This window comes from Ailuropoda melanoleuca, chromosome X (assembly GCF_002007445.2).
Source record: "Ailuropoda melanoleuca isolate Jingjing chromosome X, ASM200744v2, whole genome shotgun sequence".
NCBI lineage: Eukaryota > Metazoa > Chordata > Mammalia > Carnivora > Ursidae > Ailuropoda > Ailuropoda melanoleuca.
In genome coordinates, this window is record NC_048238.1 from 95978699 (window position 1) to 96003455 (window position 24757).

General features: G+C 42.1%; 1 protein-coding gene across 1 annotated transcript in view; it reads right to left on the reverse strand.

The window, feature by feature from the left end:
• GPC3 (glypican 3) overlaps window positions 1-24757 on the reverse strand; it is a 404167-nt gene that overhangs the window by 162113 nt on the left and 217297 nt on the right. The gene's annotated exons all lie outside the window — the stretch shown is intronic.

The following is a 24757-nucleotide window of genomic DNA, read 5'->3' on the forward strand; positions in this document are numbered from 1 at the left end:
ACGATTTTATAGAAAGGGGTTTCTTTAGAAACAAGGTCAATTCCCCTCCCCACCAAACCTTTCTGTTTTTTTCTTTTCTGGAAATAATCCAGGCCCTCCCAGACTTACAAGCTCCTGTTTCCAAACTTCCCGTATACGCAGGTGGCTGGTCCCACGTGGGAGGCCTGACCTCTCCAGCCACCGTGTGGCCTTCTTGCTGCTGGAGCCAGCTACGGTGCAGGGGGTGGGGGAGGCTCAGGGAAAGGCAGTAGAACAGGGTTAATGCAAGGTCTCAGGATCTAGGTGGCCGNCCTTTCTGCCCGGGTTAATGCAAGGTCTCAGGATCTGGGTGGCCGAGTATTGCCAAAAACAGGGTCTGGGCCATAGGATGAGTTCTGAAAGTAAGAAATAGCCCCTTGCNTAATGCAAGGTCTCAGGATCTAGGTGGCCGAGTATTGCCAAAAACAGGGTCTGGGCCATAGGATGAGTTCTGAAAGTAAGAAATAGCCCCTTGCCTCCATTATTCCTAGTCTCCACTTAAACCTCCACCATGCTTCTGTGGTTCCTTGCCACCAATCCTGTGTTTGCCACAAACCCTGCCCTCGCCTCTTCAGTGGCTGGAAGAGCCTTCATTCAGGCAGAAGTCCTTTAGGACACTTTCCCTGATCTCCCCAAGCTAGGTTAGATACCCCCTTAATCTGTCTCCTCCAATGTCTATACATAGGTCGTCTCTCTTTCTGTGACTGTATCCTTCACTAGACCATGAACTCTTTTGAGGGCAGGTACTAGTTTTTTACATCTTTTTTTTTAAGATTTTATTTATTTACTTGAGAGAGAGTGTGTGTGATAGAGAGCACAAGGCGGGGCAGGGAAGGGCAAAGGGAGAAGGAGAAGCAGACTCCCCACTGAGCAGGGAGCCCGCTGCAGGGCCTGACCCCAAAATCATGACCTGAGCTAAAGGCAGATGCTTAACCGACTGAGCCATCCAGGCACCCCCTTTTAACATTTTTTTATTCATATCACATGATTGAGTGCAGGACCTATCTGAAGTACTCAACAAATACTCATTGAATATATGGATGAAACTGTGACCTTGTAATACTGGCTGTTGCCACTGAATCAGCAAGCATTTGCTATGGAAAAGAAACTTTATCAGATGAAGTCAGTTCTCTGAAATTAACCAGGTAACAAAAGAAGCTTCATACACATTGTCAAACATTTAAGATATAATATTCAAATGTTCTTTTCCACGCATATTTTAAAGCATTAGTTTAATTAACACCGACACTTTGAAAGTCCTAGAAATAATCAGAATCATTACTGTCAGCCTGACAAAGGTATGAAGAAAGTTTCTGCAATTCGGCCCAAACTGCTTTCACAAGATTGTCTGGAAATAAATAGCTCACTGTGAAATTTATGACTCGCTTTATATATTAATCAACAGTACAGTGGTGCTCTAACAAGGTTAAAAGTGTTCTCTGATTTCCGTTATAAAGATAATTTCAATCAAGCAGCCTAACAGTCTCACGGTGTAGGTCATTCTATAATTCAATTGTACTAATGATTATAGCATGCATGCAAACAAGAGAATAAAACAGGCTGAGCCCAACCGAGGAGGGAAAAAATGCTTTCTAGACAGAAAAAACAATGATTTGCATCTTGCATTTTCAATGACCTCTGTAGTACTCATCTGCAAATGAAATAGAATCATTCCTCAGGGCCCAATAGATACCTTTTGTTCCTGCCCATCCATGTTATGTAAATTACATACGTTGACCTTTAATTGGCTATAACAGGGGCACATGCTGAGCAACACTTTCACATTGATTTGCTTGGACCTGTGCAAGGGTCTAAACAGGGAGAGACAAAACTGGGTTTCTATTCCCTAGTTCTGCAGCGAGCCATACTTCCGAGGTTTTCCTGGCCTTGATTACATATTTATATTTGATTCTTTTCGCATAAAGAATTTCTCAGGTAACTTGTAAAAACACGGAGTCAAAAATATCTTGGCAAGACATTTCATCTTCTGCCTCTTTTATTTCTCTTCTTCCCATAAAAATGCTCATAATACTCTATGCATTGAAATCCAAACCAATTATGCACCTATTGTGATTTCTAGGGATCCGACAATCAAAAAGCAAAGAAAATCAAGGAGCATCTTAGATGCCAGTTTGAATCTTGTTAGGTAAAAGAAGGTAGAATAATTCTAAAAGCAAACCTCAGAAGTGTAGTCACTGTGCCACATCAAAGCAATGAATAGTGCAGCAGAAAGAGTACTGGCCTGTTTGTCAGAAGCCATAGCTTCTACCCTGGTTTGACATTAACTGGCTCATCTTCTGCAAATCCTTTGCCCCAAGTCATATGCCTGAGTGCTCTCAGCTTCAAAGTGAAGAGACTAGACTAGGTCTTCGAGGGTCATTCCAAATGTGGCATTCTCTAAACGTAAAGCAAAAAACTGATTAAAAAAAAAAAACCTTTATATTACCTGCATGACAAAGGTAAGGAGGAGAGACCAAGAAAAGGGAGAACGTTTTCCAGAATCAGAGATGGAGAGGCTTTGATAACAGAAACAAAGGTCTAACCCAAGGTCAGTGTTTCCTTAGGATGCTTTGCAGAGCAGACCATTAAGGGGAGCTTGTGATTGCGAGGCTACTGCCCGCGGCGCTGCTGACAAGAGAACCCCACTTGACAAAATGCCATGAGGCCAAACCCAAGAATGAAGTTTCAGGCTCGTTTATGGGCATGTGGGCATGTGCTAAGCCGGACTATTTGTCTGCATTTCGACACTTAAGTTTTTCACTTTCCCTTATAAGTTGGTGTTTCATTTGACCAATTAGCTGAACAGTATAAAGCAAACATCTTGAAGTATTTATGGATTTTTCCTTTGATCCCAGAACTTGCAGATGTTACAGCAGGCAGCCATATTGCCTTTGCTTTGCCTGCTATGCTTCTAACCCTCACTTTTCTCCCTTGCTGGCTTGTCTGCCACATTCTACCAACTAAATCTCCCCATTCTGGCTTGAAATGATAAAACAAGGAAATGTCTGCCCTGTCTAGGTTAAAGCTTTCTAGCTACCCAGCTGATAGATTTGTTGCCTTTTTTAATCCAGTAGCCTCTTCCATTCTGCAGAGTAAGGCTCCTCAAATAGATGTCTTCACTTGCTGCTTCTTGAACGTCGGACACGGACTTGAATGTGGTGTTCAATGAGTGTTTCCTTCTTCCTCTTCTATTGTCACTTTGAAATCCAAGACCAGTATCCAGGAAAGCGGGCTGGGGTGGGTGTGGGGTAGGGTTTCTGGCTAATACTCTCAGCCGGGAAATCTAGATGCTGTGTTAACAGAAGGGAATGAAGGAAGAGAAGGAGAAAGAGGCAGGTAATTTAGATCTCCCCACAGAATCAGGCCACAAGCTTTAGGTACCCAAATAAACATCTAGAAACCATGAGCTCAGGGACTTGATCCCAGAATTTGGGCAAGAAGAAAGGAGCTTCCGGGCAAAAAGTTTGAATGACAGACTGTGGAATTTGCAAAAAGAGAACTTAAATCCTAAGCCACTTACTGTCAAAGCCAGAGAGTAACAGGTGGAAAACAACGTTGAGAAAATGGATGAGAGCAGAGAGCATGCATAACTTTACAAGAAGCCAGAGGCCTCGATTAGTCCAGCTGGACTGTCCCCAATCTTAAGCAAACAGGGTAGGCATGGAATTGAATGGCTAAGAAAATTTAAGAACTGGATGAGCAAGCGGTAACTCTTCCTTAAAGAGCAAAGGTAAGGCAAGAATAAGCAATTTTCAAGTAATGAGAAACCTTTAATCATCCTTATGATGAGTCTAATCAGACAAAATGATACAGGGAGAGATTGGGGCAGACATACAGATGGCTCCACTCATCTCACCACCTCCTAATCTCCAGCGAGAAAAAGAAAAAAAATACATTGTTTAGGAGGGAGAGGTCTCTGGAGGGCTCCAATTTTTCCAGTCTCTGTAGCTTTCCCCTTCCTTGGGCCTCTAGTTCAGTCCTTTGCAGGTGATCCACACTGGGTTGTTGGTATGAAGAGTTCCCATGGCAAATCTGAAAGAGCTTTTAAATTTCTACCCTGTGTTCTCTACAGATATAAAAAACTACTACCATTAACTGAAATATTAACTAGTTCCCACAAATTAATTTTTGATTGCCTGAAAATGTGCTCTGGATGGGCAGTTACGTAGTAGACCACACACACTTTGCTTTGAGTTACTCCCTTTTGCTTGTGGGCACTTCTCAGCAGGGCAGAGAGAAGGGCAGTTAGTTGTATTTGTAGAAAGTGGCTTTCCTGGGAAGGGACTGGCATTGTTCGTACTGCAAGGAAATTCAGATACACTTTACAGCACTGCCCTATGAATTCCTTCCCAAAGGGGAGGCTGGAACTGCAGGGTCCAAGCTATATCATGTGGCCGCTGAGCACATGAAATGTGACTAGCCCAAGCTGTGATGAAAAAAGAATATAAAATATCCCACTAACAATTTAAAAAATGTTCATCACATGCCAAAATTCTAATTTTTGAACAGATCATGTGAAATAAAAATATTAATTTGATCTATTTCTTCCTACTTTTTTAAAAAAATATTTTATTTATTTATTTAACAGAGCGAGAGACAGCCAGTGAGAGACAGAACACAAGCTGGGGGAGTGGGAGAGGGAGAAGCAGGCTCCCAGCGGAGGAGCCTGATGTGGGACTCGATCCCAGAACGCTGGGATCACGCCCTGAGCCGAAGGCAGACGCTTAATGACTGAGCCACGCAGGCGCCCCTATTTCTTCCTACTCTTTAAATGTGGGTTTTTAAAAAATATTTATTTATTCATTTTAGAGAGAGAAGGAGTGCAGGGAGGGGCAGAGGGAGAGAATCTTCAAGCTGACTAGCAGACTCCCCGTTGAGTGCAGAGCCCGACAAGGGGCTCGATCTCATGACCCTGAGATCAGAATCTGAGCCGAAACCAAGAGTTTGGACCCTTAACAATTGGGTCACCCAGGCACCACTAAATGTGGCTTTTAAAAATGTAAAATTACGTATATGGCTTGAATCATATTTCTATTGAACAGTACTAACCTGGATGTCACAGTGAAATATAATGTGGCCAAAAGAAAGCATAATGTATGTTGAATTGTAGGGAGAGAGGCAAATTAGAATTCCATGAAGACTGAGCAAAAGAAAAGTGGATGGCTGCAAAATGAGAGTCAGAATCAGTTGGCAGAACTGAGAGTAAAGAACTACCCTGGGGCCTATTCCAACATAACAGGTCATCTTCAAACTCAAACAAAATAAGTAGACACTTATTTGGCCATGAGTGGACAGGGCATTTGAGGAAAACCAAATGACCATTATATCTGTACCTCGCTGAAATTAAATTAGTAAAAACCTGAAGTAGATTCTAAGTCATGTTCTGTCCTGTAACCCCTAGAACAACTACAAGTAACCAAAAAATAGTGAAAAAAAATCTTTAAAGGAATTCAAATGATACACTAGAAAATAATCACTTAAGGGAAAAGAAAGCAGCAAAGGAGAAATAGAGGCACAAAAAGATATGACATCTATAGAGAGCAAAGCATAAAATGGCAGGCATAAATTTAACCGTATCAGTATACACCTTCCTCTACTTGTGATGGGGTTACATCCTGATAAACCTATCAAAAGTTGAAAATAATATTAAGTTGAAAATGCACTGAACACACCAAACCAACGCAACATCATAGCTTAGCCTAGCCTACCTTAAATGTGCTCAGAACACTTATGTGAGCCTACAGTTGGGCAAAATCATCTAGCACAAAGCCTATTTTACAATCAAGTGTTGAATATCTCATGTAATTTATTGAATACAGTGCTTAAAGTGAAAAACAGAATGGTTGTATGGGGACAGAACGGTTGTCAGTGTTTCGGTTATTTGCCCTCATGATCGTGTGGCTGACTGGGAGCTCACTGCCGCGGCCCAGCATCGTAAGAGAGTATCACGTATTGCTAGCCCAGGAAAAGAGCAAAATTGAAAATTTGAAGTAAGGTTTCTACTGACCGCATATCACTATCGCACCATCATAGAGTTGAAAAATCGTAAGTCAAACCATCCTAAGTCAGACACCATCTGTAACTAAATATGAATGGATTAGATACTCCAGTCAAAAGAGAAATTGCCAACTTGGATAAAACAATATATGCTACTATATGCTATCTACAGGAGACATAGTTTCGATTCAAAGATACAAATAGATTGAAAGTAAAATAACTGAAAAAGATATACCATGCAAATAGTAAGCATAAAAAAGCTGAAGTGGCTATACTAATATCAGGGGAAAAAAATTTAGATCAAAAATAGTATGAGATAAAGAGGACCATTTTATACTGATAAAAGGGTCAATCCATCAGAAAGATATAACATTTATAAACATATGCATCTAAACATAGAGCCGCAAAATACATGAAGCAAAAACTGACAAAACTGGAGGGAGAAATAAACAATTCAGCAATAATAGTTGGAGATTTCAATATCCCACTTTTAATAGTGGATAAAAAAAAAACTAGACTGAATGCCAACAAGGAAACAGAAGACCTAAACAACACTATAAACCAGAAAGACCTAACAGACATCTATAGAATACTGCATCCTATGTCAGCAAAATACACATTCTTCTCAACTGCATGTGGAACATTCTCCAGGATAGATTATATGCTAGGCCATAAAACAAGTCTCAATAAGTGAATAAAGACTGAAATCATACCAAGTATGTTTTCCAACCACTATGGAATGAAATAAGAAACCAATAACAGAAAGAAATTAAGGAAGTCTACGTATATATGGAAATTAAACCACATACTCCTAAGTAACCACATATGAGGAAATTAAACAATACACTGGCAAGTATGTATTCTCTAAGACCCTAAGTATGAAAGGGTCAAATAAGAAATCACGAGGAATATGATAAAATACTTTGATATTAAGGAAAATGAAAATATACCAGCCCATATGGGATGCAACTAAAGCAACACACAGAGGGAAATTTATAGCTGTACACGACTATTTTGGGGGAAAAAAGAGAAAGATCTCAAATCAACAGCCTAAACTGTCACCTTATAACACTGGAAAAAGAAGAGCACATTAAAAATAAACCAAGAAGAAGGAAGGAAATAGCACATTACAACAGAAATTAGTGGAATCAAGAATAGAGAAAGAATTTTCTTTCCATGAAAAAATCTACAAGATTGATAAACTTTTAGTTAGACTGACTGAATCAAAAAAGAAAAAAGAAGACTCAAATTACAATAATTAGTAATGAAATAAAGGATATTACTACCAGCCTTATATAAATCAAAAGAGTTTTAAGGGAATACTAAAAAAAGTAAATGCCAACAAATTATATAACATAGATGAAATGGACAAATTCCTAAAATGACAAAACTACCTTAACTGACTCAAAAAGAAATAGAAAATGTGAATGAACTTAAAACAAATAAAGAGATTGAATTAGCAATTTAAATCTTTCCACGAAGAAAAACCCTGGACCAGATGGCCTTACTGGCAAATTCTACTGAACACTTAAAGAAATTTAATGCCAATCCTTATCTAACTCTTCCAAAAAAATAAGAGTAAGGAAAACATCTCAACTCATTCTATGAGGCTAGTATTAACCCTGATACTAAAACCAAACAAAGATTACAAGAAAACTACAGACCTGTATCTCTTATGAAGATCAATACAAAAATCCTCAACAAAATACTAGCAAACTAAATCCAGCAACATATAAAAAGGATCATACACCATGACCAAGCGAGCTTTATCCCCGGAATATAAGAGTAGTTTAACATCTGGTAATCAATATAATTATTATATTAATAGAATAAAGAACACACACAAAATAGGAAGGAGAAATAAACTAGATGCAGAAGAGGAATTTCATAAAATCCAGCATACTTTGATAACAAAAATATTCAACAAACCAGGAATACAAGGGAACTTCCTCAGCTTAATAAAGGGCATTTATGGAGAACCCACAGCTAACACTATATTTAATGAGGAAAGACAGAAGACTTTTCATGTACTATTAGGAAAAGGATGGAGATATCCATTCTTGCCATTTCTGTTCAACATTGTACTGGAGGTTCAAGCCAGAGTAATGAGGCAAGAAAGGACAGCAAGAGGAAGAAAAAGTAATGAATGAATGAATGAATGAATGAATGAATGAATGAATGAAAGAGAAGGAGGGAGGGAGGGGAAAGGAAATGAAAAGAAATAATAGGCATCCAGATGGGAAAGAAAAAAATAAAACCATCCACATTTACAGATGACATGACCTTGTATACAGAAAACATCAAGGAGTAAACAAAACAAAAGAAAACTATTAAAATAATTAAATGAGTTCAGGGTGCTACCAGGTACAACATCAATACACAAAAACCAGTTGTATTTCTATACTCAAGTAATGAACTATGCAAAAATTAAATTAAGAAAACAATTCCAGGGGCACTTGGATGGCTCAGCTGGTTAAGCATCTGCCTTAAGCTCGAGTCCTGATCTCTGGGTCCTGGGATCGAGCCCTGAGGCAGGGAGCCTGCTTCTCCCTCTCTCCCTCTCTCCCTCCCCGCCCCCGCCGCCGCTTGCGCTCTCTCGCTCTCTCAAATAAATAAATAAAACCTTTTAAAAAAAGAAAACAATTCCATTTACAATAACAAAACTATGATACTAGGAATAAATTTAATGAACAAAAGAAGTATAAAACTTGTATACTGAAAACTACAAAACAACAATGAAAAAAATTTTAAAAGACCTAAATAAATGTAAAGACATTCCATGTTCATAGATCAGAAGACTTAATATTGTTAAAATGGCAATATTCCCCCAAACAATCTACAGATTTAATGCAATCCTTATCAAAATCCCGGCTGAGTTCTTTGTAGAAATTGACAAGCTGCTAGTGAAATTGAAATGGAATCGCAAGGGACTCCAAATAGCCAAAACAATCTGGAAAACGACGAAGTAGGAAGACTCACACTTCACAGTTTTGTAATTTACTACAAAGCAAGAGTAATCAAAACAGCATGGTACTGGCATAATGATAAACATGTAGATGGATGGAATAGAATTCAGAGTCCAGAAATAAACCCATACTTTTATGGTCCATTCACTTCAACAAAGGTGCCAAGACCATTCAATGGGGGAAGGAACACTACCGTTTTTCAACAAATGGAGCTGGGACAACTGGGTATTCACAAGCAAAAGAATAAAGTTGTACCCCACCTCACATTAAGTGTATAAAATTAGCTCAAAATTGGCTATAGACCTATGTGTAAGAGCTAAATCTATAAAAATTCATAGAAGAAACCACAGGTATAAATCTTCACGAGTTTGAATTAGACAATGGTTTCTTAGATATGTCATATACACAAAAATAGATAAATTGGACTTCATCAAAATCATAAACATTAACGTCTTAACATTATTAGGAAAGTGAAAAGTCATCCCACCATATGAAAGAAAATATTTGCAAATCACATATCTGATAAAAGTCTAGTATTCAATATATATAAGTTCAACAATGAAATGAGAAATAACCAGGTTAAAAATTTAGGAAAGGGGGTGCCTGGGTGGCGTAGTCATTAAGCGTCTGCCTTCAGCTCAGGGTGTGATCCCAGTGTTCTGGGATCGAGCCCCACATCAGGCTCCTCTGCTGGGAGCCTACTTCTTCCTCTCCCACTTCCCCTGCTTGTGTTCCCTCTCTTGCTGGCTGTCTCTGTCAAATAAATAAATAAAATCTTTAAAAAAAATTTAGGAAAGGATCTCAATAGACCTTTCACCAAAGAAGATACACATCTCTAGCCAATACACACATGAAAATAACCCAACGTCATTTGTCATTAGAGAAACACAACTTGAAACTGCAATGAGATACCACTTCAAACCTATTGGGATGGCTATGATAATAATAAAAAAAGACAGATAATAGCGATTGCTGGTGAGGATGTGTAGAAACTGGAACCCTCACATACTGCTGGTGGGAAAGTAAAATGGTTCAGCTGCTTTGGAAAACAGTTGGGCAATTCCTCAAAAGGTTAAACCTAGCGTTACCGTGTGACCCACAATTCCATTCCTAGGTATAATTCCAAGAGAAATGAAAACATATATCCACACGAAGAGTTGTGCATGAATGATTATTGCAGCACTATGAATAATAATCAAGAAACGGAAACAACTCAAATGTCCATCAACTGATAATGGATAAACTAAATGTGGTCTATCCATACAATGGAATATTATTCAGCCACAAAAAGGGATGAAGTACTCATACATGTTACAGCCTGGATGACCCCTGAAAACGTTATGTTAAGTGAAAGAGACCAGACACAAGAAGCCATATATTGTAGGATTTCATTTATATGAAATGTTCAGAATAGGCAAATCCATAGAGAGAGACAGTAAATTAGCAGTCACCAGGGGAATGGGGAATGGGAAGTGACAGCTAACTGGTATAGAGTTTCTTTTGGAATGCTCGAACTGTTCTAATATTGATTTTGGTGATGGATGCACAACTCCATGAATATACTAAAAACCGTTGAACTGTACACTTTAAGTGGGTCAATTGGTGAATGTATTCCATGTGAATTCTATCTCAACAAAGCCTGTTTTTAGAAAAAGGCAATGAGGTGGAATTTACCACTAACCCAATGGAAACAAAGATTTGGAGTTGAAATTAAATTGGTTAAAAAATAAAAGATGCTTCAGACAATGGAATATTATTCAGCATTAGAAAAAATTGAGCTACGAAACCATGAAGAGGCATAGAGGAACCTTGAAATGCATAGTACTTAGTGAGAGAAGCCAATCTAAAAAGGCTGTGTTCTGTATGATTCCAACCATATGACATCCTGGAAAAGGCAAACCCATAAAGACGGTGAAAAGATCAGCAGTTGCTAGAGGTTAGAGGGGAGGGAGGGATGAATAGGCAGAACACAGGATTTTTAGGGCGGTGAAACTCCTCTGAATGATATTATAATGCCTCACTATATATTGGTCAGACTGATAGAATTTACAATACCGAGAGTGATCCCTAATGTAAACCACGGACTTTGGGTGATAATGATGTGTCAATGTAGGCTCACTGACTTTAACAAATGTATCCCTCTGGTGCTGGATGCTGAGACTAGGGGAGCCTGGGGAGGATGTGGGGGCAGGAGGTCCGTGGGAACTCAGTACTTTCTGCTCAGTTTTGCTGTGAGCCTAAAAGTGCTATAAAAAGAGTCTATCACTTAAAAAGAGAAAGCAAGAAAATAACAATGAATGTACTTCTTATACTTCTGATTTTGTGGGTGGAGATTCATGCTCTCTCTACTAGATGGCTCATTATCCCAAGGAGAAACTCCATTCCCCTTTAGCTTGATTTCAGAGAAGAACCAAACACCTACTCCATGTAAGAAATCATTTACTAGGGGATGAGGGGAGGAGAATGGTAGCCTCACACACTAAAACGGACGCTTGGTTTAAGAGAACGGCAAGTAAATCACAGTTGAGATATATTGTATCTTTCTGTACTTCGTTTATTTCCTTAAGTCATCTCTACACCCAACTTGGGGCTTGAACTCACAACCCCAAGGCCAAGAGTTGCGTGCTCTACCAACTGAGCCAGCCAGGCGCCCCTGTATTTTTCTGTATTTTTTAAAATCTGGAATTTGTGACTTATTTGTATTGTGCTAGCTTGACTGGGGCAGTGATTATATTAAGCAAAAAACTGCAGAGGACACATAGGAAAAAAAAAATTCCAAATGGTGTGGCTCACTTCCCATCTTCCTTTTACTTTCCCAAGCTCCCTTTGCTTCCTCCTCTTTCCCTCCATCAAAAGAAATACAGTGATAACCCAATTCCAGGGATCAGAAAGGTGGCTGCCTATCATTCTACAGGGGGAAGAGACTCTGAGCAGGCAAGATGGATAAGAACAGACAAGGAAATTTAGGGATTTAATAAAAGGATGTTATCTCAAGCAAGGGGATATCATTAAATTATCCCAAGGGTATGTACTAGATATCGGCTCATTTTTATATCGACTTAAATTTAATCATCATTTAACAGTGGTACCCAGTAAAAGCAATTTGGCATTATACTGCATCATACACACTCGAAAACAAAGGAGCCGTCAACACAGCTGGCTTCCTCCCTCCCCTCCCCGGGATTTCAGCACTAAACCGGAGCAAAAGAAGATAAATGCTCAAAAATCCCCATCGGGAATCTAGATACATCACACTGCCCTTTATTCAGGAGTCTTCTCTGAAGCCCAGTGCGAGCAGCTAGGAAACTTGTATGTTCAACTTGTCCTGCCTGGCTGGGTATCAAGTCATTGAACATCTGGGGGAACACGGTTTCCAGTGGCAGAGTTGGGCCAGTGGAAGCACAGGCCTATAGCCCCACAGGCCAAACAAACCTGCTCAATGCCACACCGAGCTGTGAGCGCAAAGACTAGTAGGAACTTCGAGTCTTCAGGACGAATGTGGAGTACCCGGATGAACGGCCTCATCCGAAACAGGTACCCTAACATTAGGCAAAGAATCCAGAAATTCTGCTGCAATCCAACTGGTTTAGTTTCTTGACACGGCTTGCTGATCATTGTGCTGCCCGCTGCAGGCATAGGGTTTTTGCCGCAGGGGCTCGGTAAATATTTATCAGTGCGGGGGCTGCTAATGAGAGCACCGCAGAAATGAGCCGCCCCGTGCAAGGAAGACCTGGAAAGAAAAGGCCGCTTGGTCTTGCCACATAGGAGACAGATCACGTTGCAGGTCAGACTTGATGGCTCTACTGTGCACTGGGCACTATCGCCAGTTTTCACAGTGGTTCTCAGAGGTTGGCTTTTTAAAAAAGATTTTATTTATTTAGAGAGAGAGTGAAAACGAGAGTGGCGATGGGGGGACGGAGAGGGAGGGAGTCTCAAGCAGATTCTGCGCTGAGCGCGGAGCGCAACGTGGGGCTCGACCTCACAACCCCGAGATTGTGANTGGGCACTATCGCCAGTTTTCACAGTGGTTCTCAGAGGTTGGCTTTTTAAAAAAGATTTTATTTATTTATAGAGAGAGTGAAAACGAGAGTGGCGATGGGGGGACGGAGAGGGAGGGAGAGAGTCTCAAGCAGATTCTGCGCTGAGCGCGGAGCGCAACGTGGGGCTCGACCTCACAACCCCGAGATTGTGACCTGAGCCGAAATCAGGAGTCGAGGGCTTAACCCACCAAGCCACCCAGGCGCCCCGCCAGAGTTTGGCATTTGTATCCCCATTCTATAGATAAAGCAGCGAAGATTCATGGAGATGATGTACTATGCCCAGGGTCACTAAGATAAGGAAAGGCTGAGCAGAGATTTACATCTTAACCCCTGAAGCGGGCATTCTTCCTACTACACGACCTTTTCTTACTCTGCTCCTTGCAACACCAAGTTGACCCATTCCCGTGTGGGGTATTGACTCAGCTTTCCCTCTCCAGAGCTTAGCTCTTAAAAATCTCTTATGGTGCTGTTGAAAATGGATGTTCCTTGTAATTTATTATTCCTGGTGTCTCGAAGACTCTTTGGTCAATGATAACCACAGTGAGACAATTCTGAATGGGGTTTTTCACAGCAGAGCAGTTTGAGTTATGCATTAATTTTGTTTCAATCAATGGATTACAGATTCCGAAGAAATGGTCGGGGAGGAAACAGACTTTAAACCTTGATAAACACAGATGTGTGAGGAAGTGTTTCCGTCAGTGTGTCTTCTACCCTCTGTGATCTGGAGCTTGTTAGCATCCTTTTCATACTGGAAGGAGATGTAACAGGTCTTCTATACCTTCTTTCTGTCAACTTTGATTATGCCAATTTATCACAATTATTGCTTTATTTTTAATCGGAGTAAGGACACTAATTGAGTGTTTTCTTTTGTTTAGAGTACTTTATGTCTAGGAAACTTGGGAAGAGACTGTTCAAAGGTGATTTAAAGTGTTCATAATTGTAAAAGAAAAATCCTCTAGAAGGTTGCTACAGTGAAGAAGCCCATTCATTCTACATGAAGAATTTAAGGCGAATGGGACAGTGGAGTAAGTCAGAACCACAGTTATCACAGAACTCCTTCCATGTTTGGAAAGAGATCATTGCAGGTTTTTAATGCAGAATAAGAAACCCACAGCGCTTGGTATTTTTCACTATTCTTTGGGTTTCCGATCTGAAAGGGGGGAAATGGAGGCGCCATATATATTTTTTTAAGTATATTTTCAACCTAAGCTCATCAAGAATGGATTTTTTTTTNACAATTTAAGGCGAATGGGACAGTGGAGTAAGTCAGAACCACAGTTATCACAGAACCCCTTCCATGTTTGGAAAGAGATCATTGCAGGTTTTTAATGCAGAATAAGAAACCCACAGCGCTTGGTATTTTTCACTATTCTTTGGGTTTCCGATCTGAAAGGGGGGAAATGGAGGCGCCATATATTTTTTTTTAAGTATATTTTCAACCTAAGCTCATCAAGAATGGATTTTTTTTTTAAGAAAAGGTAAAAAATGGACTAGCCCTTGATCCTGGGGAAGTCTGAGCTCCAAGCAGATTTAGAAAAATCGAATTAGGATTAACACAAGTATGAGGAAGAGCAGAGAAGAAAGGCTAAGCCCATTGGAAGTTTCCATGCTATTCTCAAGGCCCCATGGAGGAAACAGGAAGAATTAGAACTGAGCGAGCAGGCAGGGATGCAAGCCCCTGAGCAACTTCCTGGCTCTCCCTCCCCCCTCCTCCACGAACTCAGCCAGCGCCCACCAGCAGAGGGAACCAGGCTTTGTCTACACGGTCTGAGACCGGGTCTGGTCCTGGGCAAGAGATGGGCCTCGGGAGCCCCCGCAACGGAGAGAGCCCCTGAAGCAGCCTTGCGGCTGGCGCCTACTTTCAAGTCTCCCTGCCTCCGTTCTTTAACCTGGAAAATGGCCCTGAGAGTTCCTTCCTAATCGGGATCGTCGTTCGCATTAAATGTGTCAGTTCGCGTAAAGAGCTTAGACCTGTGTGCGGCGCGCGGCAAGTGCTCCGTGATCACACTCATCGTCACGATCTTCGGCACCGCGCAGTTTAACTCACTTCTGCCAGGCCACTTCCTGCAGCAGCACAAGGTGGAGACACTGCTTCGCTCTTCTGATTCCGGGGCTGCTGTTATTTCCACCGTAGCCGCACAGCAGGCAACTGCAGAAGCATGAAAAGGTCCCACGTACGCTTACATATTTCCCCCTCCACCTGCACCACAGGGACTAAGATCTCCGCCCTTGATAAGCTTTTTGAAGTGTTTTCTGATGATATATAATTTCGCTAAGTGAAGTGAGTTTGCTTCTCAGGAGAGGGAACACATTAGAGAATCAGCAGAAGCAGAAATGGGCTTCCCAGGATGACGCGACCATGATTAAAACACCATTTTCAGCTACAGGGCCTCAACCAACAAGATACGGAGCAAGGTACAACTGTGAAGGAGAGGGACAACGGACAGGCTTAGAACAGAGGCTGGTGGGGTAGAGGTAGGGGTGCTGGGAGGCCAGAAAAAAAAAACACAAAATGTCTTTCTAAAGAGCTCAGAGGGAGTCCTTCACAAATAACCGTGCTCTTGGGTTTCATCCTGAAACCTCAAACTTCGATCTGATTATTATAATTTTCTAGAAGCATAAGAGAAACCCACACCCAGATCTCAGAAATATGTGTATGTTGACAAGTTGATTTCCATGCCAAAGCAAAGAGTCCCCTTGAGCTTGAGTTTATGAGATTTCAGGATAAAAATAATTCCGAGTGTGGGCTTGAGTTAGAAAAAGAGGAGTTCATCTATTAACTACATAAGAATACCAAGCATGACTTTCAAAAATCATACATATAATTTTTTCCTTAAACAAAAAAGACAGCACATTAACTTCAAGCAGTGCTTGGGCTGCATATTTTATGAGGTTTATTTGTACTGCATATCTTTGATGGGCTCTATTTGTGGCTGAAAGTACAAACATACTGATTACAATCACTCTTTCTTACATTTAGAAACAAAATTAATTATCTGCAAAAAGCAGCAAGGCTTAGATAGATTCTCAGTCAGTAAATGATAATAAACAGCGCCCAAATATAATGACTCCGTTTCCTACTTTATCTGTTTCAGGCATTCGGAGTGGAATGAAAAAAGGAAAAATTAATTCGCTTTCTGAATATTCTTCCGAAAGGATTTGAATTGGGTAATAAGAAGGCAGCATCAACCTTCCCGCATCCCCCACCCCCGTATGAAATATGAAAGCACCCTTGCTGGGTTATGTACTTCCCAAAGGGACATTTTTTTCGGTCTTCTAGCTTCCAGCGTTTGCTTTTATTTGTTTCTGTTTTACTTTATATAGTAATTTATTTGAATGATATGGTTAATATTTATACAAGTATTGTTTTACTAGCTGTTTTATAGTGTGCTTATATGTTGCTGTATTTGAAATGGTTTATATATTAATTCCACAGTTTTTTATTTCATGAAATCTTTTTTTTTACAGTGGTATTGAGGCGTATTTTTGGATTCGTACAGTTCTCCCATGTCAAGTGTACGATTTAATGATTTTTTATTAAATTGACTAAAGTTGTGCCACCGTCACCACAAACCAGTTTTAGAACACTCCATCACCCCAATAAGATCCTTCATGCCCATTCCAGCATCTCTTTGGAGAAGTCTGATGAATTCTGAACCCCAGTCCCCAAAGGGATGTCTTAAAAGGACATTAAGAAGTCTGTACTTTCACCAAAACAGAGGTAATTTGTCTTACCCTATTAGCATTCCCTCCCACAAGGAAAGGAGTGGTAAACTGTGAGCCCCGGTCCATGCCCAGTATCAGCGCTCAGAAAATTGTGCCAGCTGCTAGAAGAAATGTGCCCCGAAAGTCCCTCGTCTCTTGCCCTTTTTGTGAAGCACTTGATTACAGCAAAATTATAACCACCCCATCGGAGGAAAGTTCTGTACTGCAGGGTAACTTCATGTAAACATGCTTCTGTGGTCTTCAAAATATGTTTTCAATTTTCCGGGTGGGGGCAGGGAGACTGCCTGCGCCGAAACAGTCCCAGTAGAAAGCAGTTGTCGCCCGAGACCTGAGCAAGGTAGCAGAACGCACAGGTGCGAGGGGCGGGGGGCGAGGGAGCCAAGGTTACCAGTGGTGCTCTTGTGCGTGAATGATGTCACAGTACAGTTGCCAAGAGTAACCTTATTCCAGGTGGGGAGAGGCGAACCACGCCGTGTACAGGGCTCCATGTTTTCTGGGGTGCTCCAGCGTCACCATGGAGAGAGCAAGCATCCAGGCATTTGTCTGCCCTCCCCAGGTACGAGGCTGCTCTCACGGTCCTCCCATTCCCTGGCCACTCAACACCGAAAAGGCATTTTGGACTCTCTTCATGGCCAATGCTGGGAGCACAAGGATTCTCGGAAGATCAGGTCATGGGGTGATCTTTGTGGACTTTTGCCCACTTGGGTGAATATTCCTGACTGTCTAACCTTTTCTAATGGACTCTGAGGACCAATCAGTTCTCCACGTAAGTCCTAGCATGTGATGACCACCTTAGAAGTGCAGTGAGAGTGAAAACATCACTCGGCCGAGCCGCTTAGCAATAGAAAACTCCCAACCCCAGAGCCTGAACCAGGAAGAAAAGAAATGACAGCATGGAGAGCAACAGAGAGAGAGCAGGGGAGTGGGAGCTGAAGAGCTCAAGCAGCAGACCTTACTTCTAACAGCGAGGCAATAGTCAGGAAACCCCTGCATACTTTCTTTTTAAACTATTCTCTGAAGAGCTGGGAAAACTGCCCCTGTTTTGTCTGTGGATGTGCCTTCTGCTGCCCTCCAACAGGGAGCACACAGCCCTGCCTTTTGGCCAACCAGTCAGGGCTGAGCTCGGCATCTTCCACAACTTTTAATTGCCTTGCTGTATCCTTCCAAAGCACCGTGAACTTGAGAGGTTCTCGCAGCACCCAAATTTGGGGGATCCTGTGTTGCTCGCTTCTTGGGTTTCTGCCTGTTGTATGCACATGGGCGCTTTTCCCCTAGGATCTTTTTCCAGTGCCCTTGAATAGTGGACAGCCTCGGAAGACAGAGACTGTGCCTCCCTTCAGAGAGAAGAGCAGGCAAGCTCACTACCTGTCATCAAAGATCTGAGTTCCCGAAGCTCAAGGCTCTGCTCCTATAATGCGGCTCACTGCGTGTGCGGGAGTCATCTCGAACTCTTTGCCTTACCCCACAGGAATCGGGGCTCGGGGGTCTGGCACAGATGCTGATACTCTGGCTACCACTACCACTGTGAGAAATAAACTGTCCCTCATCTCTGAGCCAGGGAGTCTCGTGTCTTTAACCAGCATCCATGAAACTGTGTGGCCAACAAACGTGTTAGCTTGCAATTAGGGTATAAATCTCGGATCTTTCACAGTTCCTGAGGACGTGGTCTTGCTACATCAGCCCACAGACCACAGAAAGGAAAACTATCTTTCTAAAGATTCAGAACATAGAGAACAACTGGTAATCGTGCTGCCACTTCTTGCCGAGGTAAAGGTGAATAATTCTAGATTCATGAAGGGCCCACCTAATTTCCTAATATGAGCCATAATATATATAATTTGAGGCTGAAGCATGTACAAAAGCTTCCCCTGTGTCACCACTGTTTGAAATGTGCCCCGAAATTACCATTTAGTGCCTGAAAGTGGTGCCAATTTTTTCCTTTGTATGCTTCTCTTCAGTAAGTAGGTAATCTATGTTTAAAAACTATATATTTCCCCCCATAGGAACCACTAAAGCTATTTTTATTGTGAGTGAAGAAAGAATGGCAGCCTATAAACATTTTTTGTCTTTCCAGAAATGGACCTCATGCAAATAAAGTTGCTTACCACAGTTCTAGATGCTGACCTGCAGACACTAATTAGGTAGTGAGTCATTTACTTGTTTTTATCACTTTGAAACCACTTTGTACTGAAAATAGCTTGTATGAATTCAGACAAGGTATCTCTATCCGAGACTAAAAAATGAAAGTCCAAAGTGATAGCACGAGGAGAGAAACACTGACATCCTGACACCTGAGAAACGACCTCAGCCTTCAAAACGGAGATGAAGGGAGGGCTCATCTTGGAAATTCTGATGAGTTACAGTCACTCACACAGACAGCAAAATATAAGAATTTGATAGAGTGAATTATTGTTGACGATCAACAGGGAATCTTCCCCAGAGCTTCCCAGCACACATAAATACTGACTTTGCCGCAGCAATTCTAGCAAAGGAAACGGATGTACTTGGATACCAGAGTAGCTTAGGTTCTTAGTACACAATGTTCCTGCTGAGGAAACTCCATAACAGAGACCCGGATGTGGCGTGAAGGTGCAGAATCAAAGGCAAATGCATTAAAAACCATCTGTTGGTCTAATGGGCAGATTCCAGACATTGCCACGGGAAGATAAGCTATTCCTCACATAGATTCTAGGAAAAGTCGTTTCGCTGTGTGACTGGCTCTTTCATCAGCTACACAAACAGTCCTTCTTCCCCTAGAAACTTCTCTGCGCCTTTAAGTGTTACGAAGACTAAAAATCTCGTGCCTTTTGGTCCTTCATTGGGAAAAACTATAGCAAGAGTCTCCAAGGACGGAGAATGAATTGAAAACCTGATTGTGCAGCTGGAAAAACAGTGGAGAGTAAGACAGGATATTAAATAAGATGGTAAAAACCGAGTTAGCCTCGGTTCAGGGAATCGAGATTCTGGTGAAGACAGAGGTGAAGTATTTGAGAGAGCCACAGAGTGACGGTTAAAAGCATGAGCTCTGGAGTCCAACAGGTCTGGCTTTAGGTGTTAGCTTTGCTACCTGCTAGCCAAGTGACCCCTGAGCACAGCAAGAGTCACGGTCCTCTTTCCACCACTCCTTGCGGCTCCTGGTGTCTATCGTGGTGGCTCCGCATTTTGGTGCTTATTAATGTTTCCTGAAATGAGTCCTATTTCAGAGAAACAAACTGAGGGCTTCAAAGGGGAGGGGGTGGGGGAATGGGATAGGCTGGTGATGGGTAGTAAGGAGGGCACGTATTGCATGGTGCACTGGGTATTATACGCAAACTAATGAATCATCAAACTTTACATCGGAAACCAGGGATGTACTGTATGGTGACTAACATAATATAATAAAAAATATTTAAAAAAAACCAAACAGATTATGCTAAAACAAATATCACAGCAAGGAAAGACCGGGAGAAGGAGTGGTGGTAGGAAAGGTTGCAATTTTGCCCAATGTTTCAGTGAAGCATATAACAAGCCAAGGTAATGAACTTGTGGGAGAGGAGGCACTAATGCCGAGAAATTCCGAGATGAATCAATAAAGAAAGTACATGAGTACAAATGAAAAACTGACAGTGCAAACAGCCATGTGAGGATATGTGAGCAACGGGGGGGGGGTACAGAAAGGAAATGAAATCATAGAGACTTTTGGGAAACTTTCTGGGAGAGCAGTAAACATCCAAACTGCTGATTATTAATCAATTAATCAATGGATAGGAAATGCACAATGGTTATGCCTCAAATCCGTACGCTGCTCTGTGGTCATGACAATCACAATGGTTTCTAAATAAAAACAACTACATTTTTAAAAGAAGACTGTGGCATCTGACAACGTGGTTGTGGTATGACAACAATGTTGAAAATAGACGTTCTGATGACTGTACATATTTGTATTCGCTTCAAGGTATAAGATGTGGAATTCAATAATGTGCTGATAAATTTAACAGTGATGCTCTCACCCAAATACTAGTAAAAACCTGCTCAGCACTCACTTGGAGCCGTGGTATTTAACCCAGTTCACAGATGTAGATGAGGAGTCAAGACGGATCTATTTACAGTCCCATCCTTTAAACCTCCTTGGACATTTCAGTACAAATTTTCTGTCTCCTTCCCTTTCTTTCCTCCCTCTTCTCTCTCAATCTCTCTCGGTCTCTGTGTCTGTCTCTCTCACACACACACATACTTTCACACAATATTTTATTCACTTCTTTGGACAAAAATGACATGAAATGTCCTGGCACTTAAAACTAAGTTTAAGAAGAACTCACTGTCCGTGTGGCATTTAGAAAAATGTAGTCGAACGTGTACTGGACCGGGTTTAAGTAGGCACCTGCCACGTGCCTTGAACCCTGCCAGGTACTTCGCACCTAGCATTTCAATTCATCTCCGTGTATCAACCCCATTTTAGAGATGAGAAACCAGAGATCCTAGCTTTGCCATTCACTGTCATTCACTCCCAATCTCTGGGCCTTACCTTATCCTCCAAACAAGGTGGCTAGCTTTGCTCCCAAAGGAGTATCAGAATCAACTGGGGGCACTCTTAAAATGACAAATTCTATGAGTACTTCTCCAGCTTCTCCACAGACCCGTGGTACCAGAACCCGCAGGGGGAGACTCAAGGAGTCTGTTTAACAAGTTCCGCAGGTGATAGCGATGATGAACCCAGTTTGGGAACTGGATGCTTATCACTCCAGAGAGCTGCCAGCGAGGAACAGCCCCGATGTTCACTCGCTTGCCTCCTCTGGGAAGGTGGAAGAAATGAAAATGACCTTAGGGAAAATGAAAGCACCACCAGGCCGTTACTTACAAAAATTTAATAGCGCCCCGTTCACTTAGAAGACCAAAATGTCCTTCATAATCTGGGGTAGACAGGAGCCACCGAAGCCAGGAGCAAAGTCCCTGCATGGCAGAACTTACGGCCCGGCTTACAACTGCCTAAAAAGGCTGTCTCATCAGAACTCGGAGCATATTTTCAAAGAGGTCTCTCACCACAACTTAACCTCAAACAGGACAGACTGGCAGGATTTCACATTTTATCACAACAGGAAGGTGAGGGTGCTACAGCAGAACCTCATTAATGCTTTAGTTTTAAATCAGCTTTTGCTCTGGGGCATTCTGCGGGGTTGTTAACATGAATAGACTTCTGCAGTCTACCCAACCCTCACTTCCCCTCACCCCCCATAAATGGCCCAGCCCCTTTCTGGCCTGTACAGAGTACGGGCTGGATTACACCTGGCCAATGATTCCCCCGCCCCCACCATTTGGGATATATTACTTAGAGTTGGTGATCATAAAACAGTAACAAGGCAGGGTTTACATATGCTTTCTGTTCTAGTTCAGGCACTCCCTGGGGAAGGCAAACTTCACGCTCTCATAACCAGCTGGGAGCTGGGAGCAATCAGGCCCTTAATGGCCAAAACAGAAAGGGACTGCATCACTGAGCACCTCTTGACAGCGAAGGCCTTTCTTCCTGAATGATAATGACATGAAATATACTCCCCCTGCATGCGCGTGCATGCGCACACACGCACACATGTATGCACCTAAAATACAGCAGGTCTGGCACCCTGAAATAGCTATCCAATTGAAGTTCATGATGTCTTTGCAAAATCCTAGTAAAGGTTTTAGAATGAAAGTCTAGAGGGTCTAATGGGAGACAGACCAGCATGGTAGAAAGAGGATCGCTAGACTAAAGCAGCAGAAGACCTTGGATTCTAGTCCTTCTGGCTCTTCCATTAATTATATAACTTCGGGCAAGCCTCCCTGAACTGTATTTCTTCATATGTAGATCAATGGGATTGGACTAGCTAATCTCTCATGGCCCTTCCAACATTCACATTATGGTGAAATGTCCACTATGGTGAAATTTTTTCAGCTACACATGTGTCTGTCAACTAGACTGACCTTTTAAAGACTTAAGAACTACATCTTGGGTAACTATGACTACCCAGCCTCTGGCAAAGTGCCATGAACAAAGCAGATGCTTAATAAATGTTTACTAAATAAACCTTCACGCCTAGAGCCCCATCAAAACAGTGCCCTTAACCCCTTACTAGTTCCCCACCCTATTTTTTATGTTTGGAAGCACTAGAGGAGAACACGTTTTCAAGATTCATGACATTGTCGCGAAGTGACCAATCAGAGTTTTGCAAACTTTAAACATTCCCATACCCTGTCTTTAATGTTGTCTCCTCATTTTTCCTCTTACTAAAGACATCTCCACACACCTGGCACCCTTGCTTTGTGTCTGACACATAGTGGGCCCTCAATCACTATCAGGTGGGTGAACTTATGAACACATCGACTTTTCATTTTTCTAGTTCTGTGAGATTTACTTTCGTAGAAGGCCCCGGAATCTGGCCTCAAATTATAAAGCAGTCAAGGGAATAATTAGCCACCGAAGAACACTATCGTTAGATAGGACATTTCTGTTCATTTTACTATAAAATATTTTCTCAGTAAATGTGTTTTAAATGGCTAACATTGTGAATGGGGCAATTAGAGCAGCTCCGTGAGTAGCCATGCCGCGGCTTGCACCATTTCCGTCCTCCTTCCTAGTTTAATTCACCAAAGAAACCAATTATGCCTATCGCTTTGTATTTCCCGAGTTTAAAGACAGACTAAATGGCCCAATCTGCCCTCCACATTCTGGGTAAGCAATGGCTCCGAGTACACAGCAGCTGCACTGTGTAGAAGCGAGGAGCATGTGTCAACCAAGCCAGCCCAGCCTGGGTCTGAATCCCAGTTCCCCCACCTCCCCTTACCAGCTTTGAGATCTTGCGCAAGGTGTTGAAGCTCTTTAAGCTTCATTTCCCCCTGTGTAAAATGGGGACAATATGGACCTATCTTGTGGGCTGCTGTGAAATAGTATTATGTGAACTGGCCAACAGAGCACCTGGAATGTGGCTGAAGTTCAACAACGGTAGTGTAGTAGACGATTTCGCCACCTCCGTCTACAAAGCTGGCGGCATTCAGGGATCAGTCACGACCCCCTTCGTGGGATCTGCTGGTAGCTCTTGGCCGTGTGCTCTGCTCTGCGCTGGAAAGTGGGTGCCTCCTGGGGTTCTAAATGTGCGCACTCTAGCTTGGTAGGTACAATGTGACTGAAACCAAGCCAACTGCTGCCCCATTAACAGAACTGCCCTGGCCCTATCACAAAGCCCATCAGGGGTAGACTGGCATAACCAAGGCTGCAAAGACAACTGCTGGAAAATGTGGATGCTTTGCCTCACCTATGTTCTTGTGTAGGTTGAGTTAGTGGGCTCTGGCTGGGCCTCCTGTGTTTAAAGTCACCACCCAAAAGGGTAATGTGATATATGCAATTAAGAGCATGAGCATGAAATCAGAATCAGAAAAACTGGTGAGAACATAATTCAAGGGCAACCTGATCCATTTCTGGATCATGGCTCTTCCACTAACTAGAGCTGGGTGCCCTGGGGTGAGTTATAATTTCACTGAGCTTCAGTTCCCTCATTTATGAAATGGAGATAATTTTGCCCACCTCACAGGGCTGTCATGAGGATTACAATGACTAACAACAATGGGAATGATAGCTAATATTGACTGAAGACTTACCATGGACCACGCACATGCTAAATGCTCTAACATGTTATTCTCTATGAAGAAGATATTCTTTTTAGCCTTATTTTATGAATCAGCCATATAAGGCTCATAAAGATAAGATGATTTACCCAAGGTCCCACAGCAGGCAAGTAGGTGGAACTAAAATTCAAGCCAGGCATTATGACTCTGTAGCCTGTGGTCTTTTTTTTTTCCGAAGATTTATTTATTTATCTTAAAGGAGGGTGGAGAGAGAGAGAACTTGCACAAGCAGGGAGAGGGGCAGAGGGAAAGGGAGAGAATCTCAAGCAGACTCCCCACTGAGCTCAGAGCCCAATGTAGGACTTGATCCCACGACCCATGAGATCACAACCTGAGCTGAAATCAAGAGTCAGACACTTAACTGACTGAGCCACCCAG